Raw genomic sequence first — 16,059 nt, 5'->3', positions numbered from 1 at the left:
CCTATAGTAAAGGAAGAAATAGAAGTGCAGGCCTCTATCCGGCTAAGGCCGTTAAACTGCTATAAAACACCAAACTTTCTGGTTCTCCAGCTCCACTCACTGTAACAAAATTTGCTGTCTCCCATGTGACTCTGCATCTCCTGTTATCTCTATCCTGGGCCCTTCAGTCTTTCAGCTTTACCAGAAGAGAATTATTTATTACGTTGTTTATTACATTCTTTGCAGGAAATGCCCAAACCCATCCTCTGGGGAGCTAGGTAGCTGCCTGGCAGGCCGCCCCTGCTGGAGACTTTACAGGATTTTATTTACAAGTTGGGCAATGGAATAAACCCTGCAGGGGCCTCCTGCTCCCTCTCCACCACACACCTACCCTTCCTCTGTGGCCTTGGAAGGGGCTGGGGAGGAAAGGAGATAGATCCCCTAGAGCCAGGAGAACAACTGCCCTTCCTTCCCACACTCAGTGCAATGATGTGAACCGAGCTGTCCAGGCCCCTCTCTGAGCTGATAGAGCAGCCGCCCAGTGGGGAGGGGGACCAGGGACACCAAGAAGCCTCCACATTGTAGGCCATTGCTCAGTCATATGGACTAGAAGGGGATTGTGGAAGAGAGAAAAGCAAAAGGAGCCCACTCTCCATTTCTTCCCATCTCCTCCCTATCTCAAATGCTTCTCAGACTCTGACTCTCCTCTCCTCTCCTCCCCTACTTCCCTACTCTCCTCCCCTCCCCTCCCCTCTCCCTTCCCTTCCCCTCTCCTCCCCTCCTCTCCTGTTTTCCTAGTCTTGTCCCCTTCTCTCCCATCTCCTCTCCTCTCCTCGGCGGAATTGGAACATAGGATTTTTGCAGCTCAATGATCATCTGAACTAGACAACTTGCACTGACCTCATGGGTCTATGAGTTCTCCGCTCCCAGCCCTGCTCCACCTCTCTGGGCTCCCTTTCCAAAGATACCACAAGACAGCCAGCATGGGGAAGTGGGTAGAATACTGGATTGGAAGCCTAAGCATCTAGGGTTGACTTTTGACTACTTCTGTGAAAGTCACTGCCCTCTGGACCTCAGTTTCCTCCTATGTAAAAGGAAGAAGTTAGATGAAGCAGTGTGTAAACTCTTTCCTGGCTCTAGACCCATGATCCTTTGGTCAGCCCCTTGCCACCCCTTGGCCCACTTGTCCCCTTTGGATGATCCGACGATGATGCAGCATGGCATGGTAGGAGAGAACCTGGCTCTGTCATTTCCTACTTGGGTGATGTGGGGCCCCATCACACAGTCTCTGTGGGCCTCGGGTTCTCAGCTAGAAAATGAGGGGGTGGGACTAGATGATCTCTAAAGCCCCTTCCAGCCCTTAATCAATGATCATCAAAAGAAACCAAGGGAAGGGGAAGCCGGATGCCATCTTTAGAATTACTCAGGATGCTCTCATCTGCCCTTCTGCCCTATTATCTCTAGAATGAGGCTCAGAATTTGCCTGGGACTGTTCTTTGCTTCTTAGAGATAACCTAGCTTCTCTCCTACCCCTAGGCAGTGTAGGTGACACAGCGGACAGAGTGCTGGACCTGGAGTCAGGAAGACCTGAGTTCAAATCCATCCTCAGGCACCTACTAGCTCTGTGCCCCTGAGTAAGACGTTTAACCTCTACCTTAGTTGTCTCAACTGTAAAATGGGGATTATAATAGCACCTACCTCCTAGGTTTGTTGGAAGGATCAAATGAGATGATAATTAACCTCTACCTCAGTTTTCTCAACTGTAAAATGGGGATTATAATAGCACCTACCTCCCAGGGTTGTTGGAAGGATCAAAGGAGATGATATTTATAAAGCACTTACTTAGCACAGTGCCTGGCACATAGTAGGACTAAATAAATGCTTATTGCCTTCCCTTTCCATGGGAAGACAGCAGGGTGGGGGATCATGGCCAGATCTGTCCAAAGGCAGTAAATTGTGAAGGATGAAATTTGTCTTCAGTATTCCCAGTATGATCTGTCTATGCCATGCCTCCACCTTTAGTTGTGGCATTATGGGAAGGGTGCTGTTGGCATTAGAGGACCTGACTGTAATACTCATCAGCTGTGTGACCTGGGGCAAGTCATTTCCCTTCCCTTTTTCATTTTTCTTATGAAAGGAGAGAGGGTTAGACTAAATTTGATGCATCTATTCCACCCCTCCCCCTCTTTGAAGCCCCTTCCTAGTTCTAAATCCATGATATACATAGGGTACCTCGCCCTGCCTTCCCTTCCTTCTCCACACAATGGTGGTCTCTCGTGGGCATTCTAGCCCCAAACACCTACCTCCTTCATCCCTTTTCCCCCTCTCAAACCCTGCTGTTGAAAAATACTTAAATGGCTGCTTTTACCCTATACCCCCATCCCACTGGGGACCCCTTCCCCTAGCTTTCTAGCAAAATGTCCTTGTTGCTTTAGTGAGAGTTTTTTCAAGGCAGCAGCCCTGCCCCCACAGTAGGCAGAAGGCAAGAGGAACAGGAGAGGCAGGGGAGGCAAGGGGGAGGGGGGAGTGAGGCCACACGTACATGCTGCAGGGAGACAGTCCAATTTGCAATCAAGAGAAGCAGTCTTTGGCTTTTTTAGGCACATTATTTATCGAATAGACTAACAGCTCAGTGGCAGCTCAAGCCATGGTCTGGACTGAATACTGATGGACTGAATCCCCTTTCCCACCCTCCCACGGGCACAGAGGTGCTGGGGGAATTTTTCTGCTGAGGCTGGGGGGAGAGGAGAGGCAGAGGATGCTAATGAGCAGGAAGATGCCTGTAAAAGACCGGCAGCATGAGAAGAGAGGTAGGAGCCTAGGGCTACAGCTGGAAGGACCTCAGATGCCATCTGAAAGATGAAGAAACAGACCCAGAGAGGGGTCGTCACTTGTCCAAATCCATTCCGGGAGTGGCATCTTCCGTAGGATAGTAGAAGCATAGCTCAAGAGCTGGAAGCCGTCAGTCAAACTGCCTCTGTTTACAGATGAGGAAACTGAGGCCCAGGGAGATCATGACTTACTGAAGGTCGTGTATCTTCTTTCATAGCATCCTATGATAACCTTAGAAGTGGAAGGGACCTCAGAGACCATCACATTCAATGCCTTCATTTTACAAATGGGGAAACCGAGACCCACATCTACCTCCTAGAGTTATTGTACGGATCAAATGAGATAATACGTATGAAACGCTTAGCACAGTGACTGACGCATAGTAGACACTTAACAAGTGTACATGCCCTTTCTTCCCCTGACCTTCACATTATCTGAGTGAACTTTCTATCCCGGCAGGAGAATGTGACCTCCTTAAGGGCCAAGATCAGTTTTCAGTTTTGGTTTTGTATCTGCAACCACTGCTACAATCTCTTGGTCAACTCTTAATAAATACTTTGAATTGAATTGAATTGAGCGGCACGGCTCAACGTTAACTATTCATATTATAGGGGAGAGCAAACTTGTAAAGTCACTCAGGGGGCCAGGATCCTGGCCGTGGGAGGCAAGCGGGGGTTAGAAAGTTTCAAGATAACAGTTGGGAGACATGCAATAGATTGAGTCAGATAGGTTGGAGCAGTGATCTTAGACTCCAAGACCACATTTGTTTTAAATCTATAGTACTTATCTATTTATAACCACAGAACTCTCTGAAGTGGAGGGAACCTCAGAAACTATGCAGCCCAATATGCAACTGAATGGAAATTTCATCTCCATTATCTCTGCCAATCGGTCATTTGGCCTTTTCAGGAAAACTGCCAATGAATGGGCATTCTATCGCTTTCCAAGGCAGCCTGTTGCACCTTTTTGGGTAGCTCTCATTATTGGAAGTGCAGCTGGGAGGTGCAGTGGATGGAGTGCCGGGCCTAGAGTCAGGAAGACCTGAGTTCAAATCCTGCCTCAGACACTTACTAGCTGTGCGACCCTGGGCAAGTCACTTCACCTTGTTTGCCTCGGTTTTCTTATCTGTAAAATGAGCTGGAGAAGGAAATGGCAAACTATTCCAGTATCTCTGCCAAGAAAGCTCCAAATGGGATCACCAAGAGTTGGAGACAACTGAAATGACTGAACAACGTTATTGGGAAGATCTTTTTTTCTCCCCATCCCCCTTACATAGCACCTAAACCAGCCTCTCTGAACTTCTACCCATTCTAGTTTTGCCTTCTGGGATGGAGTTTGTGGTCTTCTGTTTCAACGAGTCCATTTTGTCTTCTCCCGAGAGTCCTTCAGTTTTTCTAAGACAGCCACCACATCCCCCGATACCAAATAGCTCCTTATGCCTCTTCCAAATGGCTTGATGTCCTGATTGCCTACTTATCAAAGAGACAAAGGGCTGCGTGTTATGACTCAGGGTGCCGTGAGCAGCCAGATGTCTGCACTTGAGATTGCTGTATTATAGACCGGAGTAATCAGAGAATACACCCAAGCAGAAAAGTATGGCATCTCTTTTTGAACCCACTGGACCTCTTACATCCTTTCTTTCCTTAGCTATCTTGGTTGACCCCACCCTCTGGGCAGGGTTCTCTTGGTCTTCTAGAAGTCATACTTCATAGGTCACAGATCCATAACTGCCATCTAATCTGACCCCTTAATTTTACAGATGGAGAAACTGAGGCCTATAAAATTATACAGGTAGCAGTGGTTAAATCTGGATCTGAACAAAGGTCCCCTGACTCCAAATGCAGTGTTCTTTTCATACATTATTAGGCCAGGAAGGGACTTCAGCAATCTTTTGGTCCAATATTTTCACTTGGTAGATAAAAGGGAAAATGACTTGCCCAAGGTCTCCTGGCTCCAAGACTACTCCAGCAGGCCAAAAGATGGCCAAGTTAAGGGGAATATTAACACTCTTCTGTTAGAAAACATTCTCGTCCACATAGTCCAGTGCATGGAGACTGAGCCTGGGGGCTCTATCCTGCTTTGAGGTTCATCAGAGGAGTCTGTATTTCCAGAGATTCCCAAAGGGGCGATATGATAGGAGTACACACTTTCTTTCATTTAAAAAAATACTTATTTTGTTAAATATTTCCTAATTACACATAAATTTTTTAACATTCATTTTTTAAAATTCTGGGTTCCAAATTCTCTCCCTTCCTCCCACCCCTCCTCCATCCTTTGAGAAGGCAAAGCAATATATGATTTCTCTTTTTTAAAAATAAATTTATTGCCAAAAAATATTTTATGAGCATTTTTAATCTGTCCCTTCCATTGCACCACCCAAGGTGTTCAAGTTTAAAAATAAAAGAAGCAAAACCCTGATTATAAACATGCAAAACAAATTCCCACCTTGGTCATGTCCCAAAATTCCTGTATCTTTATCCATTTTAGGTTCACCGCTGCTCTGGCAGGAGACGAGGGGCAGGTTGTGTCTTCAGCCTTTAGATTTGAATGTACTTCCTCTTAATTAGATCTTGTATCCACTGGGGACCTGGCCTCTCCCATAACAGGTGGAGAGAAGGGGATTTGATCTGGATGGAGGAGATGGAGTTCTTACTTTCGAAAACTTTTTCTTTCTCTTTCTTTTTCTGGTAGTAGGAAATTACCCCTCAGGACACTGGAAATGTCAGGGGCTTGGGAATACCTTGTCACTTCTAGGACAGTAGTTAGGGCATTAGTCTAGGTTTTGTTTTTGTTTTTTTTTCTGAGAAACTGACAGACCTCAGAGGCAGTGCCTGAAATGAGTCCTGGCTCCCAAGTCAGAGGACCTGGGTTCGAATCCTGTCTCTGCTAATGCGTTGTAAGTCATCATTCCTCTCTAGGCCCTCGATGGGGTGTGGGTGAGGAGGTGTCAGCCTAGAATATCTCTAGTCTATAGTCTGATCCAGCTCTCAATCCGATATTCTTTCTGGAGAGAAGCAGCGAGCTGTATACACACAGTCTTAGGTACTTACTGGTGTTTTCAGGAAGAAAGAGGGGAGAAAAATCAGACCTGGTCTTCCTAGGGCTTCAGGAGGCAACATATGAGGAAAAGCACGTGTGCCAGTGCCAAGACAGTATTTGAAAAATGGCTGCTCTCCTCCTGCTCTGCGGGTCCCAAGGGACAAAGCAGGACACATTCAAGGGAGCCCTCTGCCTCCAGGTAGCTCCCTCTTTCTCACGCCTCTGGTCTTGACCATTTGCTGTTAAGAGTCAGCTGGATGCAAGGCAAGGGAGTCACAACTAGACAAAAGGGTTTATGGGGAGGGGAACGATCTGGGGGTCTTAGTAGACTGCAAACTCTATTGCCTATCAGGTACCATGTTAGCCACTAGGATATAAAGGGAGAAAAAAGCAAAAAAATAGCCCCACCCTCTAAATGTTTATATTTTTTACACACAAGTATACATATACAAAATAAATACATACAAAATAAAATACAAGTGTTATGGCTGCCAAGAAAGTCAGTGCTAGGTAACATAGGAGATAGACCACTGAGCCTGGAGTCAGAAAGACCCAAGTTCAAATCTGACCTCAGACACTTGGCAGCTGGGTGACCCTGGGCAAGTCACTTAACCTACGTTTGTCTCAGCTTCCTCCTCTTTAAAATGGGGATGATAATAATAATAGCACCTATCTCCCAGGGTTGCTGTGAGGAGCAAATGAGATAATAATTGGAAAGCACTTAGCACAGGACCTGGCATATAGTAGGTGCTATATAAATGTGAGTTATTATTATTAATGTAGCTTCCAGGAAAGCCAGTGTTGGTAATGAAGTACATAGGGCACTGGGCCTGGAGTCAGGAAGACCCAAGTTCAAATCTGACCTCAAATGCTCCTAGCTGCATGACCCTGGGCAAGTCACTTAGCCTTTGCCTGCCTTGGTTTCCTCATCTGTCAAATGGAGATAATAGTAGCATCTAACTACAAGGGCTGTCCTGAGGATCAAATAGAACACATTTGTGGAGCACTTTGCAAACCTTGAAGTGCCATGTAAACACTAGCAGCTGAACGCTGCCTGTTAATGTACTCTTGGCCACAGTAAGTCAGGAATAAGAAGCAGTGGGCCTGTTGTCCCCATCCCAGCTCAGACCATGTCTGGTCCCATATTTTTGAAATAGTCCTGCATTATCATGTGTGATGGTCCTGCATTTTTGAAATGACATTGACAGACCAGAGCAAATCAAAGGAAAATCCAGATAGTGACGAGAGGATTGGAGAGCATGTCCTGAGAAGGTCAGGTGAAGGAATTTGGAATGTTTCGCCTGGAGAAGAGAAGACCTGGGTGAGAAGGGGGTAGACCCCAGACTCCTTTCTCTAAGTATCAGAAGGACAGAAAAAACAATTTAATTTTTTCTATTTGGCCCCAGAGGAAAACTAGGAGTCATGGAAATTGCAGAATCAAATGAGTGCACACACACACACACACACACACACACACACACACACACACACTCATATATGCACATTCACACACAAATACATGCTCACACACATGCACACATACAAACACACACAAATGCATGCTCACATACTCACATGTACACTCACACACACTCACACACACTTTCACACATACTCACTCCCACATGTACATTCACACACAAATACATACTCACACACATGCATACATACAAACACACAAATACATGCTCACACACTCACACATACATGTACACACACTCACATACACTTTCACACACTCATGCATGTACATTCACACACAAACACATGCTCACACATGCATGCACATACAAATAGATGCACACTCACACATGTAGATTCACATACAAATACATGCTCACACACATACTCATACATACATGCACACTCACACACAAACACACTCACACACAAATACGTGCTCACACGCACACTCACACATGCACTCACACAAATTTGTCTGTAGTTAAGGAAATGCTTCTTGACAATTAGAGCTGACCAAAACTGAACTGGCTGCCTCGGGGGGAAGCGGGCTCCCCACTAGGGGAGACCCTCAGAGAGAAGCTGGATGCCCCCTAGCCAAGGATGTTGTGTCAGAGATGCCCTCTGAGGTCCCTTCCATCTTTGAGATTCTGTCTTTGGGGGGGCAGAGCTTTTAAAGACCCCTCCGCTATTCCTGAAATGCTTCTCGTCTCTGTTTTGTAACATTCTCAGTCCTTCTGGTCATTGAAGGCACTTGTTCTCCAAGCAGGGGAAAAGTCAAGAGGTACCCAGGTCTCAGAAGGCAAATCCCCCATCTGGTCTGCCTTGCGGACTCTCATCTAAGGTAATTAGGTGTGAGTTCAGGTCTCCCCTCCCAGTCTCCTCCTGCCCGCTGCATGGACTTGCAGCGTCTCACACCCCTGTACTGCAGCCTGTCCTGGCTGCCTGGTCCCTGCTCTCTGCAGCCCAGGTGTTGACCTGGATTTCTGACAGCCCCAAAAAGCCAAGCCCCAGAGACCAGATTCACTTTGAGTCAGGATTCGGCAAACCTGAATGGGACCTTCAATCTGGTCCCATCGAGGCTTAAGAGCCTCCATCTCTCCCTTCCCCTGATCATAGTCCCATAGATCAAAAGCTAGAAGGGACCTTTGAGGTGATCTAGTTCAATTGCCACACTTTACAGTTAGGGAAACTGAGACCAGACAGTGACTTGCTCAAGGTCGTAGAAGTTATATCTGTACTGACCTCCCTAGTTACTTATGTTTTCATCATTCTTCATTTGTCTTATATTTGTTTATCTGTTTGCATGTTATAGCCCCCCTCTCCGTTAGAATATAAGCTTCTTGAGGGCAGGGGTTAGGTTTTTCTCTCCGTTCTGTTTTTGTGCCCCTGGCACCCAGCACAATGCCTTGCATGTAGTAGGTGCTTAATACATGCTTGTTGGATGGAATTGGAAGAGGTAAACTGGACAAGCATTGGTGGCAGAGGAAAGACTAGACCTTGATCCAGAGGTCTCTCTACTGTCCCAACTGAGTCTAGGCTCCCTGGCCTAGTTTCATTCTCCTAGGAATACCAGCAGAGAGGCCCTTCTATGACAGTTACTTCAGCATCACCTATGGCCTTACCTGGGACCCACATCTCTCTCTACTCCCTAATACTCCAAATCCTGGGGGGGGGATGAGTCTGTCTATTCATCCCCAAAAAGCAATAATTTTCCCCATTTTCTATGCCTTAGAGTCTGCAATATAAGAACACCCAGAACACTTACAACATATCTCTCATGACCTCCTTCAAAGATTGTTGTTCAATAATTTTTCAGTCGAGTCTGACTCTTTGTGACCCCTTTTGGGGTTTTCTTGGCAAAGATAATAGAGTGGTTTGCCACTTCCTTCTCCAGCTCATTTTACAGATGAGGAAACTGAGGCAAACAGGGTGAAGTGACTTGCCCAGAGTCATACAGCTAGTAAGTGTTTGAGGCTGGATTTGAACTCAGAAGTCTTCCTGACTTCAGACCCTATACTCTTACCACTGTACCATCTAACTAAGATGGGTTTTCCAAGGGGCATTTGGGATTTGTTCCCCCTCCCCCTTCCCCTGTTTGTACATATTCAAGGCCCTTTTAGCCATCTAAGTCTTTGTCTTCCCTTCTCCTTCCCCCTCCCCTCCCCAGAAAAAAAGTGGCTTCTTCCCGAGTCACTCTTAATTCCAGTGTCTTCCATCTTTTAATTATTTCCTATTTTTCCTGTATATGGCTCATTTTCATTTATTTGTTTGCTTGTTGTCTCCTCCATAAGACTTTAAAATCCTTAAGGGCAAGGACTGTCTTTTACCTCTTTTTTGTATCCCCAGCACTTAGCATAGTGCCTGGCATATAGTAGGCTTATATAGTAGTATATAGTAGGTTACATAGTTAATATGAGGAAGGAGGCCACGTCTCATTCGTAGGCTCCTGTTCCAAGCCTCTGTGCTCACCCCATTATTTCCCATTGCCTCCCTTTCTTTGCTCCAAAGCAAGAAACCCTGAGCCTGTGAGCCAAGCTGTCTGGTATTCAGGCAGATGATCATTCAGAGCCCTGGCCAGTTCTGAGTTGGACAGACAATCCAGGTCGCAGGCAAGGTGACAGTTCCCAGAATATGAGGGCTCAGGATGGTTGTCATCCCCACCCCAATTCACATCTCCGATTTTGCTGTAATGATATCAGGTCCGAGCCCTGCCCCCTGCCCCAGTCTGGTCCCTGATCATGGGCAGAGGGCACTCCTCCCTGGGAGGATGCTCTTGGTGCACCTCCAACCAGGGGGCTTTTTGCTGCCCTGCCGAGGATCCTGACTTGTCCTCTGTGATATTTGCTTGCCCTGACCTGCTCCTGATTTCTCCCTTGGCAAAAAACAAGAGGCAGCATTGATTGGACTTGATTAAACCTTTCCCTTCTAGTCCTTCCTTCAAGATAGATGGGGAACACATTGCAATGGCCTCTCCTTCTAGTTTTCAGCACTTAATCCAGAGATTAATTTGACTCTTCCGCCTGACACCTCCACAACAGCTTGCTGCAGGTCCCAGCCGTCCTGGCTGTAGGGATGAGTTTCATTCGAACTGTTGACTCTCTTAATTGCTTCTGCATGCCTAGTGCCCTGGACATTGTGGAGACAAGCCCAGTTCCATGAGGGATCCTCGTGGATCCTTCTCTCCTTATTGATTTCCATTCATAGGGTCCTAGAGGTAGAAGCAGATGGGACCTTGTGGGGCAATCAGTCCACCCACCCCCCCCCCCATTTTATAGAGACAACTGTGGCCCAGAGAGGTTGGAGTGACTTTGTCCATTGTCATGTAGGTAGCAATTGACAGAGAATGAATTTGAACCAGGTCCCCTGAATCCAAAACCAGTCCTCTCTCCTAGAAAGGTGAAATTACTTGCCCAAGGTTACATAGATAGATAGCAAATAGAGAGCCTCAGTCTTCTGCATCCCAAACCTTCTGTGAGGGCACTTTGCCCCTTATATCATCAATGACATTCACAACCAAAATAAAGGGGATGGGTTGACCATGTAGGAAGAAGGAGAGACAGTGAAGAGATAGATCCTTGCAGGCAATGTGGATTGGCTTTGGAGTCAGATGGCCTGGGTTCAAATCTTACCTTTACTGTTTACTACGTATGTTTCTTTGGGGGCAATCATTTAATCTCTTGGACCTTTTTCTGTAAATTGAATGTGTTGGGTCCAATGGCCTCTGAAGTCCTTTCTTGGTCTAAATCTGTGATCCTGTGATTAGTATACTTGAGCTATGAAAAGAACCAAGGGAGAGTCTCCCTATATTGAGAAGACCATTGATGGGAGATTTGTAGATAGGCATGGAAAAGCATCACTGGGCTCTTGGTGGTTAGCTGTATTTGGGAGCATAGGATCTTGCTGTAGACCTGGGTGGTCACACAGTGTTACTGAACCAGCAGCCCTCTAATATATGGCATATCTTTTCTCTGAAATAAGCAGCCAGGGCCCAGCCCTGATTATGGACTGGGAGTGAAGGGAGGGGCACCTGGTTTTAGAGATTTAACATGGTGAGCACAGGTTGTCAAGAAAGAGAAAAGGGAACTTACTAAGGGGCATTTCTAAGTACCTTGAGGGTAAAGACTGGCTTCATTTTTCCTTTGTCTCTCTATTGCTTAGCACAGTATTTGGCACATTTCAAATGATTGATAAGTATTTATTAATTGATTTATTGTACTCATTTTCTTGGTTGTTGTTCAGTCATTTTCAGTCGTGTCTGACTCTTCATGACCCCATTTGGGGTTTTCTTGGCAAAGATACTGGAGGGGTTTGCCCTTTCCTTCTCCAGCTCATTTTACAGATGAGGAAACTGAGGCCAACAGGGTGAAGTGACTTGCCCAAGGTCACACAGCTAGTAAGTGTCTGAGGCTGGATTTGAATTCAGGAATATGAGTCTGATTCCAAGTCCAATGCTCCATCTACTGTGCCACCTAGCTGTCACAAGGAGTCAGGAAGAGCTTAGTTCAAATCTTGCCTCAGCTGCTTCCCTGGGAAGGTCAATTAACCTCTCTCAGCCTCAGTTTCCTCATCTGTAAAATGAAGATAACATCTACCTTATAGGGTTATTGTGAAGACCAAATGATATGGCGTATGTAAGGTGCTTTGCAAACCTTAAGGAGCTTTTGAAATATTATCATTATTATCATTCTTATTCTCATTATTATTATTATCGATCCACTATGTCATGCTGCAAATGTGGAAACAGCTAGAAACTAAGAAAGACTCTTTCTAATCAAGGAAGGGCAGCTCTATCCAGATAGGGAGAGGTTGCTGTGGCCTAGAGTGTGTAAGAATAATTTCATGGCCATCATAGGACTTGGGATGGCCCCTGAAGGATGGGGAGAATGAGGATTAGCAGAGGAGGGAAGACAGCACCCAAACTGAGTAAACAGCATGAGCAGACATGTGGCTGTGAGAATGTGGAGCAATGAGCAAACATTTGTTAAGCACCTACTATGTGCCAGGCATTGTTTTAGGCACTGGGGACTCAGAGACATAAATACAACAGTTTATAGAAGGGACAGTATGGCGTGGTGGATAGGGAGCTGGCCTCAGAGCCAGGAAGATATAATTTCAAGTCCTGTCACTGATACATACTACTTGTGTGACCCTGGATAAGTAACTTTACCTCTTAGGGTTCTAAGCAACTCTCTGAGCATAAGATGCTGACTTACATTGGCAGGGGGAATTTCTTCACCTGGGAGTTCATGTCCTTGTCCCTAGCCTCATGGAAGGGACAACAAAGAAATTGATTTATCTCCTCCCCCCCCCCCAACTCATTTCCTCTGACTCTGCCTTAGACCTGAGCATCACCTCCAACAAGGTAGAGGTGAGTCTGGTAGGACTTTGAGGGGAGTTGAGGAGAGCTGTCTGAGGCATAATAGGGGAGGAAGTGGGGCCTAATGAGGTGTCAGCCTCCCCCGTGTACCTTGAATGAATTCACTTCGAACACAGACATCAAACCTGGGCTTGCTCCAATCCCATGGCCAAAGGGCAAATGAGGTAGGAAATGAGGATTTGATTTAGGACACTCAAGTTGGATTAAGGAGTCTCAAAGGGCTTCTCTTACAGCTGAGACATCTGTGCTTCCAGGGGTCTCTAGGGAGCCCCCTCTGGCCTGCATACCTTCCAGGATCCCCTCAGGAATTCCCCCCGGCATCATTCTTCATCCTTCATTGTTCCCCAGGAGAAGCAGTTCTGACTTCTTTCCTTGTAGTTTCTCATTCATTTTTTTCCCTCTCCCCTGAAATTTGTCTACTTCAAAGCGGGATCCCTTCTGCTCCATTCTCACTGAGGCCTTGGTGATTAAGCACTTAAATTGATTAATCAAATTTCCTGTGATGAGAACTCCTGTCATTCATTAATCTGAGCTGGATTATAAATAAGAGATGGCAGATACAGGAGACAAACATGTTGACAGATAGGCACAGCGGGCTGAATCCCAAGCAGGCTCCCAGCTTCCGGAGGGCTTTTGCTGGAGGCAATCTGGGGACAGAGCTTCCCTAAAGATAAAATTAGACTGAGATTAAAGTATCCCCATTTTAATAAAGAAATATGCATCTAGGAGCAAGGGAAGAGTGCAGGTTTGCATACCAATTGGAAGGAGGCTGGGGGTTCAGGGTGGTGGCTGCTTAAGACGGGTCAGGGGGACAGGGATGGCTCATCCCCACAAGATTCCTCTCCCCAAACTAGATGCTGAGGTCCTCTGGAGTAGGGTGATCCCTCTCCCACCCCCGAACCCCCACCCCACGCATACACTGAAATAGGAGGAGGAAGGAATGCATAGAATAGCAGTGGCAGAGAATTGGAGAATGGGCTGGGTGCCTCCAGGAGCTGTCCAAATTTTTTTTTTCTTTTAAAGAATCGGCTCTGGGAGACAGGGCTCACCTGTGTCTGGACAACTTCATCTTGAGCCTGGATATCTTCCTCCTCCCCCATCCTGTAACAGTCCCCCCCCCACACACACACACACAGACCTGGAGCCAGAAGCAATTTAGTGGTTTTATGAAAAGGGAACTAGATTTGGAGACGGTGACATTATAGGTAAAAGCAGATGTATGAGCAAAGGACGGGGTGGGTGGGGGGGTGGGGAGGGGATCCAATGCCCAGGGTGGGGTGAGCATCTTGGAAAGCTGGGGTTAAGTCCTGCCTCTGCAGCTGGACTAGAAGACTACAAAGGTTCCTTGAAGCTCTAAATCTATGATCCTAGGAATCCCCCTTCCGTTCCTTCTGACATTGATGATTGATAGGATAATTGTCATAGATTTAAATCTAGAAACCAACTTAGAGGTCATCTAGCCCACCCACCTCCAGCTTGCAGTTTAAGGACAAGAGAAATTTAACAACCTGCTCAAAACCATATAAATAGTTCATGGCACAGATAGGATTTGAACCCAGGACATCTGACTGCATCAAATGGCTTTTCCAATATACCGTGCTGCCTCTCCAATTTTTGCCTTGCCATTCAAAGCTGCCCTCCTTGAACTTTGACTCCTCCAGGAAGTTTTCCTAGATAGAAGCAAGAAGTAGGGAGATGTTATGATTCACCCATTTCACCCCTCTTTCCAAACATCAGATCTTCCCAGACAGGCACCACTCAGAACACCAGGACAATTTGCAGAGTCCAGAGGTTGGGTCTTCTTGGCTATGCCTCACCCCTTGTGAGTGCTCAGTGAGCCACTCAGCCCCACCCAGGAAGAAAAATTGCATGATTTTGTTGGTGGGGGAGGGAACGAGAGGATGGACAGGTTTCCCTCATTTTAAGAAAATGAATGTTTGATGTGATGAAAACTATCATTCTTGGCCTCTTACCATTGTTTTCATAAATATTTAAAGAGCTCTTATTAAAAGAATTACCATCATAACAATGTAAGAGTTTAATACATCTAATCCAAGCTGTTAGAGTATTATCTCAGTTCTGCCTTTTGAGCTCCCCAGTCAAAGGATGAAGAGAAAATCGTGTGTCAGGAAATGATTTTCAGGTTCAATCCCCCAATAGGCAAGAGGTCTTTCCTGCTCCCTCCAGTTGCTCCTACATTCCCCTAAGGCTCCCTTCTGTCTCCCTGTATGAATACTTTATGGATTGATTGATAGACAGATGGGCTCCCTGTTAAAATGTAAGCTCTTTGATGGCAGGGACAGTTTTTTTTCTTCTTTTTTTTTTTCCTTTCTTTGTACCCTGTCTGGCTACTAGTGCCTTTCCTCTAAGATTGCTGCACCTCAACTCTGTACTTCTATCTTGTGCATACTTATTGATGTACATATATTCTCCTCCATTAGAATGTAAGCTCCTTGAGGGAAGGGAATGTTTTTGCCATTCTTGGTATTCCTAGCACTTAGCACAGAACCTGATACATAGTAAGTTTTTAATAAATGCTTGTTGATTAAAGTTCATAGTGGTAGTTGCAATGGTAAGGGGAAATTTAAAACAAAGGTGGATTTTTCTGGTTTCTATGGAGCTTGTGCATACATGGCAGCAGCCCGCTCTTGCTTTAAGTAAATAAATAGCATTTATGTAGTTTATATATCTATTTAAAACTATATCTATACCTATACCCGAATCTCTATGTCTCCCTCCTTACCCGTTTCTGTCTCTGTCTCTCTGTATCCCTCTCTCTTCTCTCCCTCCCTCTGTCCTTTACCCCTCCCTCCCTCTTCTCTCCCTCCTCCTCCTCCTCCTCCTCCTTCCCCCCCCCAGGAGGGTTGATTGGGACTAGACACCACCAATCTCTAAGGACTTCCATGAAAACCCCCTCCACAGGAGCCAGCTTTGGATTTTGCTAATCAGTTTAGATTCTTCCTCTCCTTACCCATCTTGTTGCTGGCTCACCACACACACATACACACACACACACACACACACACACACACACACACATACTCACCTCTCTTAGAGTTAAGATTTAACGAAGGGATAATTTTGCTTGGGAATCCTGGGTATAATTAAAAAAAAAACCTCTGCCATTAAGATAACTCACCAAAATACTGAGAGCACCGAAGAAGTTAAAATGTTAAAACACGACCCTGATTTCCCTCTCCCTATGACATGGATTATTAAGTCAGGTTTGAAAAAGTTCCTATTAAATATTTAAATATCCCATTAAATATTCATGGTTTCAAAAATTGCTTCCTAACAGATCCTTAGGTAAATATAACAATATTTGATCACAAAAGCTGCTCCGTCTGACAAAGGCTCATGATCAGTAA

The 16,059-nt window shown here is 45.7% G+C and overlaps 1 protein-coding gene across 1 annotated transcript in view; it reads left to right on the top strand.

Annotated features, from left to right (window-relative positions):
- Positions 1-16,059, top strand: part of CAMTA1 (calmodulin binding transcription activator 1) — a 1,293,563-nt gene that overhangs the window by 800,962 nt on the left and 476,542 nt on the right. The gene's annotated exons all lie outside the window — the stretch shown is intronic.

This window comes from Vombatus ursinus, unplaced genomic scaffold, assembly GCF_900497805.2.
Source record: "Vombatus ursinus unplaced genomic scaffold, bare-nosed wombat genome assembly UNPS02014932.1, whole genome shotgun sequence".
Lineage (NCBI taxonomy): Eukaryota > Metazoa > Chordata > Mammalia > Diprotodontia > Vombatidae > Vombatus > Vombatus ursinus.
Note: the sequence above shows the minus strand (reverse complement) of the source record. Positions and strands in the feature narration are given on the sequence as shown.